Consider the following 14,970-nt stretch of genomic DNA (forward strand, 5'->3'; position numbering starts at 1 on the left):
AATATCCATTGCATATCCTTCTTAGATGGTTATGCAAAATTTTCATGAATCATGTTCTCGTCTCTTGTAAGGAGTCAGATAGGCAGGGAGAACTCTAGAAAGAGCATAAGAAGTTTTGATACCCACATCGAGTCATTACAATATAAATTCATATTGAATCTGTTATAGTTGCATAGAACACAAATATGACAACCACTACGGATTTTATTTTCATAAACCATTTAAACAAAAGATTATAAATCTCTTGATATAAAATCATCTCTTTGGAGCATAGGCTCAGCAAGATACCTGTCTTCCGAAACATTGAGTATTGAACTTCAAGTATATATTTAAACAACCAATCATGATGATACTTGGGCTTCCACCAAAACATTTAACACACAAAAAAAAGTGTACGAATAACAAATACAATAATCATAAAGCTTACACAAGTTTATAGACATACATTTTAGATGAATCCAATTGTGAATCCTATGGATTTACCAAGTATTCAATATCTTACGCAGCATAATATGTGCATCCAAATTTTTTTGCTTCCTCACCGTATTCACAATAGGGAATTTCATGGTGAGGATGCACTTTCAACACAATTAAATTTTATTAGGGTGAACAATGTTTTTCTCACAACAAGTGATTGACACAAGCTTTTCCTCATCTATGGATTTTTCAACATCTATAGTTTTTGGATTAGTTTGCTTCTTCTTCCACATATTCTTGTGTTTCAAATTTGCATTATCAAAAAAGGGATCACTTTTAGAACCCTTCAGATCCATATCCATCTTTCCCAAGAAATTCTTAACTTCCAAAATCATGGATTTTGCCTTTTCTATAGTCATGAAATTTTCTGGTAGATCATTCCCTTTTACACTCAATGAATCATTGATTTTATTTGGTATCCACTTCCGAGTGCGTTTAGGAACAACCGAAACCTTCTTCCCACTATTATCCTCAAGATTTATCGAAACAGAATCCGATTGACTACTCTTTGGCAAGTTAGTTTTTCTCCAATTGGGAGCATCGGATCTTTTCTTCGTCTTTACAAACTTATCCTTTTAATAATCATCACGATTGTGAAAAGCCTTCATATGACGTTTGTAGGAAAATCTAGGTTTATCACATCACTGATTCCTTTGCCTAAAGGTTGGATAGTTACAACCTGTAATGTTAGGTGTTGATGTTGGTTTTTAGTTCAAGGCTAAAATTGTAAAACCATGTATTTAATGTGTTGTTGTTTTGCAAAGAAATAGAGCCATTTAAAAGTGATGAGCGCCTATGCCTCTTTACTTACATATGTATTGAGCCATTCAGTATACTTATATATGAAATTTACTTAAGAATAATGTTGGTTGCAAAAATCCTAGATATTCTGTAAATGTTATTAATCTCCCGCATGCATTATTCACTAATGTATGGCTTTTTGAGTATTTTTCCTATGCTATGTTCCCCAGCTGAACTTTTAACATTAACATGACATGAAAATTAATGTTCGCTCGCAGCTGAGTGGCATGAATTTCCCGAACTGTCAGGATCAAAATCTGCATGAAAGTACTCAATCGGAACTTCGGAAGCACGCAAACTGCGCTACCCTCTGAGAATAAAATTAGTGATTTTGTGTCAATGCACAAAATTCATCAAATTTGATTAATTTTGTGTCAGCTCGCAAAATTCAAATTTTTAACCTAATTTTACCAATTTACAAAAAATTAGGTTTTTGCGTCCTGCGCAATGTATCGAGCCCTGTTGGTCGAGACTAAACCTAGGCAAGCTAGGAAATTGATCCACCATGGACTAGTAGGAGCAAAATCCAACCAAAAGTTGAAAAAACAAGAAATAAAGAAGAATTGCGGCAAATAAAGGCAGCAGCTAAACGGATGCGGCCCCGCCACTTCGCCCAAGCTTGTGCCACCGTACCATCGGCCGCCATGCCCATATTGTTGCCTGCCGGTCCCTCTTTCCCACCGACCAATCAAATCTCTCTAAATGCACAACCTACGATTTTAATTAAAAGTGGAAGTTGATGGTCGACACACTTAAATTCCTTAAGAAAGTGAATCTAGACTATCCATGTTAGTCTTAAAACAATCACGTCCGCACAACCTGGCCGGACGATTTATCAAGCTTAGCGGCCTCCCAACGTGACTGTACAAGCTCCATGGTATACACCGGCGGGCCTACTCATGCTTCAGCCAATCGGAATCCTCCCAGCTTGCAATCAGAGCTACAAAACCGAATGCTCAAAGTTAGGTTGTTTGCGCGACTCAAAACACTCATTTGTGTTAATGACAACGCATTAATGTCGCAAAACGATCTCGGTCGTCCAACTTCGCTAGCCGAATCGATCGTCCTAGATATGATTTCAAGCAACCGGCAAGGCACGGTCATGTTCACCGGCTGCTCAACAATAGCTCCGATTAATCGCATTACTTCAAATATGACAGTAATGCCACAAACCGATTATCCAAAGTGTGCCAGTCACACGGCTTTAAAGCCTTGAGTCCAATCGACGGCATCATGCAACTGCCTCAAACCAATCGTGGTCGTTCAACTTTGCCAGCTAAGATGACCGGCCTAGACCTAATTACGGGCGATCCGTAGGATGTCGTGGTGATCACCGACTATCACCCCTTCTATGAGGACCGATCGACTCTCCCTCAACCTATTTGAATGTGTCTTGGCAGCTGCTCAAAGATGGCTAGTTACGCTGCCCGCAAGGGTCTTAAACAAATTCAACGACAGCCAATAACTGCCGCAAATCATCTCATCCATCCAACTTGGCTAGACAAATTGAGGCTTAGATTTAATTATGGGTTACCAATCAGGTGTCGTCGTGCTCACCGGTCGCCACTCTTCCATGAGAGACAATCGACTTGTCCTCGACATGCTTGAGCGGCTCCTGGCAACTATCCAAATATGGCCGTTCGCGCTTCTTTTAAGACATTAAGTTCCGCGACCAACCAAGACGAGCTTTATACAATGATGTTTCATGAGCATCGATTATTTTGAGCTGCTTGCTTAAAAGCGACGCTTTACATGCATCGAATACATGCGATACTTTATAAATATCGACTTCACAAGTAACTTAATTATCCAGCTTATGAGCATCACATCATATTTTCTGCGGCAGGTCTCACAACTTGACTTGTCAGGAATGACTGCCCGCCGCCTAGCTTGCGCGCGATTGGTCGAAATAATTAAGTGTTGCAAACAAGACCCGCTCAGTAACTTGCTACATATTTTCCTACAAAATGCTCAAGACATCAAACATGTCACAAACTGGGGGATTTCTCATCAGGGTATTGGTCTGGAGGTTTACAGCGTGCGGCGTGCAACACGCCCATTACGAGAAAGTGTCAGGAAAGGCGGACTGTTATGATAGTAGAGAAGTGGTGGGAATGAAACCAACCAGTCTTCCCCTCATAATAGGGGCTTGGTTTTCACCATTCTACACGATCTCCATTTCTCCATCACTCAACTACTTAGACTTCCTATGATATCAGGGTGCGTTCAACTATGACTTGTATAAATAGGTTTTCAACCTATTTCAACAGACAACAGTGTTATCAACACAAGTATCCAGAAAACACCAAGAACTTATAGCTTACATTCCACAATCAAGTTCCACATTCTGATACAAGTCATAAAACAACCACACCTTCATAGTTCATCATTTTGATCTCAACACCTTCTTCGCTTCCCTCGCTAAAATCAACCCTTCTCCTTTATTTTGTAACCGAAGTAAGACTGGAACAACCATTTCTTGGTTTAGGCCAGAATTGTAAAAATTGATCTCTTGAATCTAAAGTACTCATGTGAAGTACATTTGTTTAGGGTTTAGATTCGTTTCTCGGTGGCACACCTAATTTACCATATTCAGCAGAATTAGTTTTTACCCTACTACATAAGGGGGTTAGCCTTAACATACGTTCTAGGTTTTATCACTTTTTGTGATTCCCAAACAAGAACATCATGAATTTTATCATCCCTTATATGAAAACGACATCTCCTTTGTAGGTGACCTTTATTTCCGCAATAATAGCAAACATAAGAAATGATCTTACCTGGATTCGTGTGTGCTGTCTTTGGAGGTTGATATACTTTGCTCTTTCAAACCTTAATTGCCGGTGAAGGTGTTTCACTTTTGACATCAGTGGAAACCTTTTTGTTCAGAAGAATCACTGGCCTTGACAAATTTTACCTCTTTGCTAGTACTTGGAGAATTTATTCCCTTATATCCCAATCCTCGTGTATCACAGTGATTTTACTTTCTCATAGAATTGTGGTTAATTTGTTTGAGCTAGTGTTGAAATTTTTCAAGTCCACTTCCAACATATGGATTTTATCAAGAGCAGCAGCTAAATCAGCCTCAAGGCTTTTTCTCGAGCGAGACAAGCGCTTTCTCTATCATCAAAACTTAATTGCTTGGAGTTAATTCTTGCTTCAGTTGCTGCAAGTTTTTCTTCCAACTTAATGAAATGTTGATGAAGATTATCACATTCAAGTGACTTTTTACTTATCTCATTCTCATGATCTTTAAGGATCATATCGCTAATGTTATTCAGAGAATAAAAACTTGAGTAAATGTTTCTCAATTTCTTGTTTTCTCGACAGAGATGGGTTAGAAAAGGAGTGGAACAAGAAGTCGTCAACTTTTCAACTGGTTTCCATAATCTAACATACTATGATATTTCCTTATCTACATCTCTATCAATATCTGAGTCACCTTCATCAGAAAGTTCATCCAACTGTTCTTATAGGCGTGTTTCCAAGTTATCAACAGTTTTTACATCATCAACAAGATTATCTTCTCTAGTAGATTCATGCAAGGAGATTTCATGAGGGTGTTCGGATATTAATTTGGATGGGATAGTTTCCTCAGGTGTTGAATCCAAACTTTGATCAAAACCATCTTGATGATTCTGAATTGGTGATACGTTATCAAAGATAGCATTCATATCCATAGAATCAGATTGCTTCAAACACAAACTTATTAGGTATTTCACGTGTTTGCCTGCTATGATACGAATTCAAAACATAGGGGTACCAAAATACACCACCAAATTTTTCTTAGGCAACCTGTATGGACTAAACTCAAATATAATTCCGAGAGTTTAACTTAATGAATCTCAATCAGGAAACAATTCTCAAGATATGCAATATATTTCCAAAAACTTTTTTCATAATTCCTGTAAATGCTATGTCCAAAATAACCGAAATCTCATTAGAAAATCTTCAATTAGTAAATGCACATTACCAATTTTTATTTTCCAGAGATATGCATTTTAATTGCTGGTAATTAAAAGCATATAACATTAACAACCTTAATTAAAAGATTATCAACTTATTTCGGTCTGGGATCTCCTTGAGTTATTAAAGAATATCTTTGAACAATAAAAGATAAGAGTTACTGAACATGTTCAAAGTATGTTGACATCTTATTTCTTTGTAAATCCTTTTTCATATTTACAATCTTGGAACCGATTATACCACACTTCCAAACAAGTTTAGAATTGGTTCATCTGACTTCCAAGAACTATGTGATTGATCAAATATCAATACACTAATCATGGGTTTATGGTTCTACCAAACACAAGGATCGGCTATAGCTTAATATGGTTACTGGGACCGGTTACATCAGTTACCAGGATCGGTTTACGTCAATTACCAGGACCGGTTACCATATTCTCATGGTATTACTTGTGATCGGTTACACTAGTCACCAGGATCGGTTACACCAATTACCAGGACGGGTTACGCCAATTACAAGGATAGATTATAACTCTTTTGTGATCGGTCATACCAATTACCAGGATCGGTTACACCAATTACAAATATCGATCATACCATCTAAGGTGATTACTTAGGATCGGTTATACTAATAAAAGTCATACCAATACATAAGTCAGGAATTATGACTAGTTTTACCAAGATACATAACAAGTTATGATCGGTTCTACTAACTCACACATATTGGTAATCCAAAGATATGCAAGGAATAATAATACCAATAAGCCTAGCGATTTCCCTTTTGATTCATAAAACAAGTTCATGAATGTACTTCCTTTAAACGAATGTAAACATTGTTTCCTAAGATGAAATCTTCACCTTTACCCATACACATAATCACAATATCATTCATACGATTATGTCGATGTCTTATATACGAAGTTCAAAAGATATGCGTTATACTTCATATTCTAATTCCTTAACACTATGTCTACTAGAATATAATCATTCACAGCTTCGCAATTATGTTTTCAATATATCACGACTTGAAAGATACGTTAGGAATGAAACAGTTCAAGTCACAATATTACTAACCTCAAGAGGAAGGATGATGTCGTCGATGCTTTATAGCACTGCTCGGTCGAACTCGCATGTGTTGTTATCTCAAGAATGTTTGTCAATGTTAGTGCTCAAAACTATAAGTCTTGATTTCTAGCCTATTTATAGATGTCTCGGACTAGGACATATATTGTGTAATTGAGCTTAGTTTTCATGGCTTTGATCACTTGAAAACGAAGAACTATTAAGGGGATCTTGTGGAACTTCATCGACAAAAAGTATGTGGAGACTTGAACTCATCTATCACTTGGAAAGTCTATTTCTACTCTATCTCCTATATTGAGACATAAGTTGTATTACGATATAGTTTCTGTATACACATTTGAGATCTCGAGCTGAGTTTAACTCGCTTACATATTTCTCGAAATATGTGTTGGCAAGCTTTCGCTTCGACCAAGTTTATCTTATATCATGTGAAAATTTCCGAGTAACATCTTACATGGTTTGTGTGATACAATCATTTGGTGTTGTCTTGGAATGTTTTGTAATGATTATTTCAATAACTTGAAAATTACTTTGATGTTAATAGTGTGTGAAAAACGACTATTGTCATCCTCTAAGAAAGTTTCAATGATTGAAATAAGAGTTTAGAACACTTAACCATTATTGAATATGTCATGTTGAGCACTCTTGCACATATGTAATCCATTTCCGGGAACCATAGTATGCGCACCCATTTGCATACTGGCGTACAGGTTCATGTCCGAGAATTTCTGCTGGGATTTGAAGTTTGCGTACTGGCGTAACTCAATCTTAGTTCGGTTATTTCAAGTATGTGTACCCGTTTGCATACTTGAAGGTTAAATTTTTAAAATCGGTTATGAACATGAACATAAATATTCATATAATAAGGAATGCAATCTTTGCCAACCGTGGATATAATGTTCATGATTGATTCAAGTGAATCAAACCGATTTTGCTTAAATTGTGTTCTTGTATATTTCTATGAGAATATAGAAATTGAACAAATCTTTAACTAGTTTCATTTGAGTCATTTGAACTAGTTATGGTTAAGATGAATAAGGTTGATATGAGAGTAATCATATGGATAACCTCGGTTAACTATTTGTGAACCAACATGGTGTACACGTTTAGGTACGGTTACATAAACCTAAATGAGGGTGCATTTCATTTATGTGTAACAAGCTATGTTTGTTAGAGCATAGCTCGGTTGAACCCACCAAGCGTTGGTATGTCAAGTTTGGTTGTCATATTTTAGTGAACCAAAACTCATTTAAAGAGTCGCTTGATTATGTACTAGAGTCAACTTTGTACAGATTAGCTTGAAAGTATTAGGATATGAGACATTACAAGTATTGCCAAGATTTGAAGAAGTGAAGAAGTAAGGAGCTACAACGACAACATCATCCTTCCACTTGAGGTTAGTGATATTTGACTTGAACTATTTCATTCCCTAACGTATCTTTCAAGTCGTGCATATTGAAAACATAACTGCGAAGCATGAATGATTACATTCTAGTTATACGTAGTATTAAGGAATACAATACGAAGTATAACGCTTATCTTTTGAACTTCGTATATAAGATATCGACATAATCGTTTGAATGCTATTGTGATTATGTATGGGTATGAGGTGAAGATTTCATCATAGGAAGCAATGTTTTACATTAGTTTAAAGAAAGTAAATTCATGAACTTTTTTCATGAATCGAAAGAGAAATCGCTAGGCTTATTGGTATTGTTATTCATTGCATATATTTTGAACTACCAATATGTGTGATTAGTATAACCGCTCATGACTTGTTTATGTTCTTGGTAAAACTATTCACAAGGCCTGACTTTTGTATTGGTATGATTTTTATTAGTGAAACCGATTTTAAGTAATTACCTGAGATGGTATGATTGATTTAGTGTTATTGGTATGACCAAATCTAGGCAAAGGGGAACCTATCCTATGAAGAGGTGCAACCGATCACAAAAGGGGAATCGATCCTTGTAACAGGTGCAACACGTTTTTAGTAGATGGGGGAACCGATCCTATGAACATGTGCAACAAGTTTTTATTGAAAGGGGAATCGATCCTATGGACATGTGCAACAAATACAAGTAGTTATCATAAGTATGTGGGGAACCGATCCTAGTACCTAGTCAACCGAATTTTTGGAAAGCTAGTGTGATTATGCACAGTACTCACATGGAGGTAGAACTAAAAATTGTTTTGGTAGAATCGAGAAACCCATGATTTGTGGTTGAGTGTTCTTAATCAATCACATAGTTCTTGAAAGTCAGATGAACCAATTCTAAACTCGTTTGGAAGTGTGGCAAATCTGGTTCAAGATTGTAAGTATGAAAGAGGACTTACAAAGTAATGATGTCGACATACTTTGAAAATGTGCAATAACGCTTATCTTTTATTGCTCAAAGATATTCCTTAATAGCTAAAGGAAAAAATCCTGGATCGGAAAATAAGTTGAGAATCTTTTAATTAAGGTTTTTAATTTTATTTTTGGAAAATGAAAATTGGTAATGTGCATTTACTAATTGGAGATTTTCTAAGATATTTTCGATCAATGTTTGGGCAAAAGATTTCCAGGAATTATGGAAACCGAATCTGGAATATGTTGTATATCTTGAGAATATTTTCGGTTTTTTAAATTTCTTGGTGTCCAAACTTCCTTAGTCCGTAAAAACCAAATTTGCATTTCTAGCAAACTAATCTTCAAAGCCAGAAAAACTACCTAGTTGTGTTGTTACTGGTGGGCCGCCTATTCGGAGAGGAAAGTAACCTAATTAGGCGAAATTTGTTACGACCGCTCAGTTTAAAGAATTCTTTGGGATTGAGAGGTTCTTTTAGTACCATTGGTGGGAAACTAGATAATTGCGGTTTATTATTAGTTTTCGACTGATATGATTGACTAACAGTGGTTGAACTGTGATTGCACCTAGTTTGTTTATGATTGAGAATATTTTCTTATGATATAAGATTCACTCAAACTAGATCGAAGTTTCGACGGGGATCTTTAAACTGTTTGTAGATCTAAAGACGTCTTGTGATAATCCATTGTTAATAGACTCTGTTCTGTGCATGATTGATCACAAGAGATTCAAGTTGATTGTGTGCAGGTGTTTATTGAATATCTAAGAAGACTTGAAGAAAAAGAAGACTTTGAAGATTTCTGATTTGGGTTCATAATCTTTGGTGTGCACAATACTTGTTTCGGTTAAATAGGATCCAACTATAATCAGTTTATCCTTGTGGTAGATTGGATTGATTAGCTGAGTATATCAGCATCAATATGTTTCTTTGTGATTCAAGCATTGATTGCAAAATATAGACGATTACTTCAGTAATTGTTAGTAGATAGATCTAAGGACCTGACAAAGGAGTTTATTGGGATAATGGAAGAGCCTTTTGTCGAACTCACATCACTTGGTTGACAAGAGTTGATACCAAACAGATTTGTTGTTCCTTTACTGTTTGGAATACGAACCAAAGGAATTGTTCCAAGTACGTGACTTATTTATAACTTGGAGGCGTGGGAATATAGACGGAACTAGGTGAACTATAGGTTTAGTTGCTTGGTCTCAACTATACGAATTTGGTTTTATTTTGTATAGCGGCTTAATCCTGAGAGTATTCAATTCTGGACAAGGTCCCGGGGTTTTTATGCATTTGCGGTTTCCTTGTTAACAAAATCTTGCTGTGTCTTTTACTTTTTTATCTTCGCAATTATAATTGTTTTTATTATAATTAAAAGTAAAATACACAAACGTTAATTCCTATTTACTTAGTAATCCTTGTGTTTGGTTAAGTCCGAACCTCTTATCAAGTAAACATACTTCATTGTTGTATTGTCTCGATCTCGTATCCATAGACGATCACACGAATTGTGAACCGATTAGTTGTATTTTCTCGACTCAGTCCATAGACAGTCACTTTCGGAGAAAGGACTTATAGGTGGAAAAGTTTTAGATTGAGGTATATTTGGGTACCCTCATCTTTTCAATTGGTATCAGAGCAGGAAAACATGAAAAGATCTAACAATATGTTTTTGGTGTGATCCAACCTATTAGAATGAACTCGAGTTCTCACGAATAGACTTCAATTAACGTACCGCCAAGATTTGATGGAACAAATTATCTATGGTGGAAATCTGTTATGAGATCTTTTCTTCAATCACGAGACTTTAATACATGGCTATTAGTCATCGATGGTTATAATTATCCAAAGGTAGAAAATTCGGAAACTGTGTTTAAACGCTTAGTGGATTTTTCAAACGAAGAAAAGGCTTTTGCTAAGCAGATTTAAGATGGTTTGAATGCTATTATACATGTTGTTAGTCGTGATTTACAACATCATGTATCAACTTGTCAAACTTCGAAAGAATCTTGGGATAATCTTCAGATCATATTCGAATGAGACACATCAGAGAAAGAATCTAGACTTCAAACTCTTATGTCCGATTTGGAAAATCTTTGAATGGATGACAACAATACTTTTGAAGAGTTTCATATTAGACTCTTGAGATAATCAATTCTTCTTTCTCTCTTGGAAAGACTATTTCTTAAAAGGATATAGTATGCAAAATTCTCAAATCGTTGCCATCTAGATACGATTATAAAAAGCATGCAATCATTGAAGCTAATGATCTTTCGTCTCTATCTAGAAGTTCCCTAGTTGGAAAACTGAAGATATTTGATCAGGAAAATTTGTCTAAAAAAAAAGACAATCTGGCCTACAAAGCCATAAAAAGGGCCCCGACTCAATATTCGGAAAACTTCGAAGATCAGGAAGATCGAACTGCTGAAGATGAAGCTTAACTAAATCATAATTTGTCTCTTATTACTCAACGATTCAAGAAGCTGTTGAGACATCGAAAAATAGAATCACCTGTGTCAAAGGGAAAACATGTTCCTTCACATAAACGTGAAGACACCTGGGATGATGATGATATTATTCCCCACAACTACAAGTGTAGAGGGTTTGGTCATATTTCTCCAGATTGTCCAACCAAGGACACACAGTGGAAAATAAATGCTTACACTGGCACACTTGATTATTGTCCTAATGAGAATGATCAAGTTGATGAGATAGATCATGTTGCAACCATTGCAGAAGTCTATGAATCTGAAATTCTTCAAACTCTAGATACCCAAGAAGAGTTTACCCCCTCGATTTTCAAAGAAATATTTCCATGTAAATATAAATTTAACATGCAAAAAAGATTGGACCATACAAAAAAGAAGAAGTCACCTTCTTGAATCTGACATCATTGAAATAAAATCATCGCTTGATCAATCAAACTGAGTTTTCTGAATGATAAAGAAAAATTTAACAAGCGAGTGAAGAAAATCGAGGTTACTCAATGCTTCTAAATGGTACAAGTATCTAAACTCATTCTCGATATTAAATGTTGTCAAGATGAGATACGGAAGTTAAAAGCAGAAAATCAGAAATTGAGAGATAGACTCAATTGCTTTGAAAAGTCATCACCTGGTATGAATGTATCAAGAGACAAGAAGGTAAGGCTAAATAAATTTATGGAATCTAAATCCATAAAATGTAATACTTTTGGAATTTGCTTCCAGTGCAAGCAAAGAGGGAATTATCAAAGGAAATGTCCTGATTCTAAACAGAGAGAGAGACTGTATAAAACCGGAAAATCAAGATCTAAGATCTCTTCTAAAATGGAGAATAAGTTCTTCGAACATCAATATCTTACATCAAGATTAATAGATGAACCTAAAAGTACAAACGTAAGAATGTTTAAATCTTCAAGTCAAGAAAATTCAAAAACCAAAAGGTGACAACCTAATTGGTTATCATGGATCCTTACTTGTTACCCTCAAAAGTATACAGTAAGGATATAGATGTAAATATTTGGATAAAAATATTTCTAAAATTGATTTTTCGGTTAAGAATTTAATTGAAATAATATTCTCAAAGATTTTTAGAAAAAGTTCTAGAACTTATAAAAGGGAAGACCTCTTACTTCATTTTTATAGATAATTGACAGAATGTCTTCCTCTAGTTGCAACTCTCGCAAAACCGAAAAATTCTGGACTATATTGTTTCCCAACAAGAAACTTCATCTCGAGTCTTCTGATGATGATTCTGATTCATCTCCAGAACTTCAATAGGATGTTCCTAATGAAGATATCTCTTCTATCAATGGTAATCTTCTCAAGAATCTTTCACTAAAATTATATCTAATTTTATGTGAAGTAAGGAACATGGAAAATGATTTGCGAAAGGAAGTTAAGGAAGTCAACGACAATGTTGTTAGTCTTGAATCAAGACTAGTAATTATAAAAGATGATTGGAATCCGGTAAAATCTTCTGATCCGGCTTCAACTTTGAAGGAAACTCTAAAAAGTTGAAATTAGAGTTTTCAAAAAATGAGAAAATAGACATCAATTTTAGATTTCTTTCAATGATTGTATTATGTCTATTATGAATAAAACTATTTTGAATTAAATTATTTGATTTATGATTTTTCTTGTGATAGTTTATGTTTACATAGCCTATGCTTGAATGCTTTATCTTATAGCTATGTATGTGTATGGGATGTTTGATTTCGGTTTTCTAACCTTGATATTCGATCTCACATGTTGTGACCCCTTATGGTTTGGGTGACCTTTTGGTTTAGCAGGATTAAGTTCTATCCCATGTTGGCAGGCTTTATCAAAGGATCATGAGGGGTTCTGATTAAAACAATACGTGAAAAAGTCACAATATGTTGAATCGTTAGCATAAAAGCATATGTGTTTCGTGGTTTCAACTTTTGCTTGCAATAGTTAAAACCGGTTTTCAACCTTTCTATGGTAAAGGTTGGTTGTTTTTATTCTTTTGTTTTGCATAAGGATGACAACATAATGATATTTCAATATCAATTCTCCCTGGAAGAATATGCAAACATATTGAAGAGGAGGATGCGAAATTTGGGGTAACGACTTTGTTAGTTAATCGTTTTCCTGTTTAAGAAAGGCCTGAGTTTATTGCGTATATTTATTGCTTTTGCTTAACAAAATTTCGGTACAATTGATGTTTTATTTCATTATTTATGTATGGATGTGTGTGTGATTTAATTGTTTCTGGTTAAGAAAAAATATTGTTATCTTGCTTTATTGTTTGGTATCAATTGTTTAGGCATACAAAATTTCGGTGCAATTGCGGTGCTTTAATGTCTATGTTGTTTCAATTGCTTCCGGTTGAGGTGAATAATTATGCAAGTTGGTTTATTTGGTTTGTATGAATTTTTTATGTCTTAACGAAAGAAAAAGTTTACAGGATGAATTGTTTAGTCCAATTCAATTCCGGATAAGAGAAACTAAGTTAATTCTGATCTTAGTTAGACTAATCAAAGTGGAGGTTTCGGTTATTCAAGTCTAATTGAATGCCTTAAAAGGGAATGCTAGTTAACTAACCTGGTATTTGTCTTGTTTAAAAGTTAGAGGTCTAATTTATATGGATAATTAGAACCTGATGGGAAAAATAGAGTTATCTTTATTTTGGTCTTATCGAACAAGCGATTGTACTTGTACAATCGGTTTAGCAAAGGAACTAAAGTGCTTCGTTGATATTTGGTTTGTTAAAATATTAGGAAAAATTTCTTCGGGAAATTGTTTCCTTAGTAAAATATCAAAACAAAATTACTTTCTAGTTTCGATTTTGATACTGGTTATCAAAAATGGTGTGTGGAACCCTCGTGCTTAACTCTTATAGGTTTGCAAGTCTATTCTGAGATTTGTAAGATCCTTTCAGTTTGTCATTTATTTGCTCGTACCTTTGTCATTTTGTGACAAAAAGGGAGAGAAATATATGGAGTAAACAATACTGGTATTGATTTATATTGATTGGTATCACTAAGGGAAAGGACATTGGTGCTTAAATGTTTATCTAACGAAAGAGTAAAGCATAGACTAAGGGGGAGTATCATATCATATGATACTTGTAGTTATATGGACTACAAAGGAACAACAAAGACCTGCGGATTGATAAAATCTACCTATCTTACCTTTAGGGGGAATATTAGCTTTGTTATTATAATATCAACAACGACATTTATGGATTGAATGTATACTGGTTATTGTGTTGTTGAATTTGGGAATCAAGCGTATATGTAATGAATTCTTGTAATTTGTTTATCCATATGATGTAAGAGTTTTGTCACTAAAATTTACAAAGGGGGAGATTGTTAGAGCATCGGTTGAACCCACCAAGCGTTGGTATGTCAAGTTTGGTTGTCATATTTTACTGAACCAAAACTCATTCAAAGATTCGCTTGATTATGTACTAGAGTCAACTTCGTATAGGTTAGCTTGAAAGTATTAGGATATGAGACATTACAAGTATTGTGAAGACTTGAAGAAGTAAGGAGCTACAACGACAACATCATCCTTCCACTTGAGGTTAGTGATATTTGACTTGAACTGTTTCATTCCCTAACGTATCTTTCAAGTCATGCATATTGAGAACATAACTTCGAAGCATGAATAGTTACACTCTAGTTAGACGTAGTATTAAGGAATACAATATGAAGTATAACGCTTATCTTTTGAACTTCATATATAAGACATCGACATAATCGTTTGAATGCTATTGTGATTATGTATGGGTATGAGGTGAAGATTTCATCCTAGGAAACAATGTTTTACATCAGTTTAA

This window comes from Papaver somniferum, chromosome 6, assembly GCF_003573695.1.
Source record: "Papaver somniferum cultivar HN1 chromosome 6, ASM357369v1, whole genome shotgun sequence".
Taxonomy (NCBI): domain Eukaryota; kingdom Viridiplantae; phylum Streptophyta; class Magnoliopsida; order Ranunculales; family Papaveraceae; genus Papaver; species Papaver somniferum.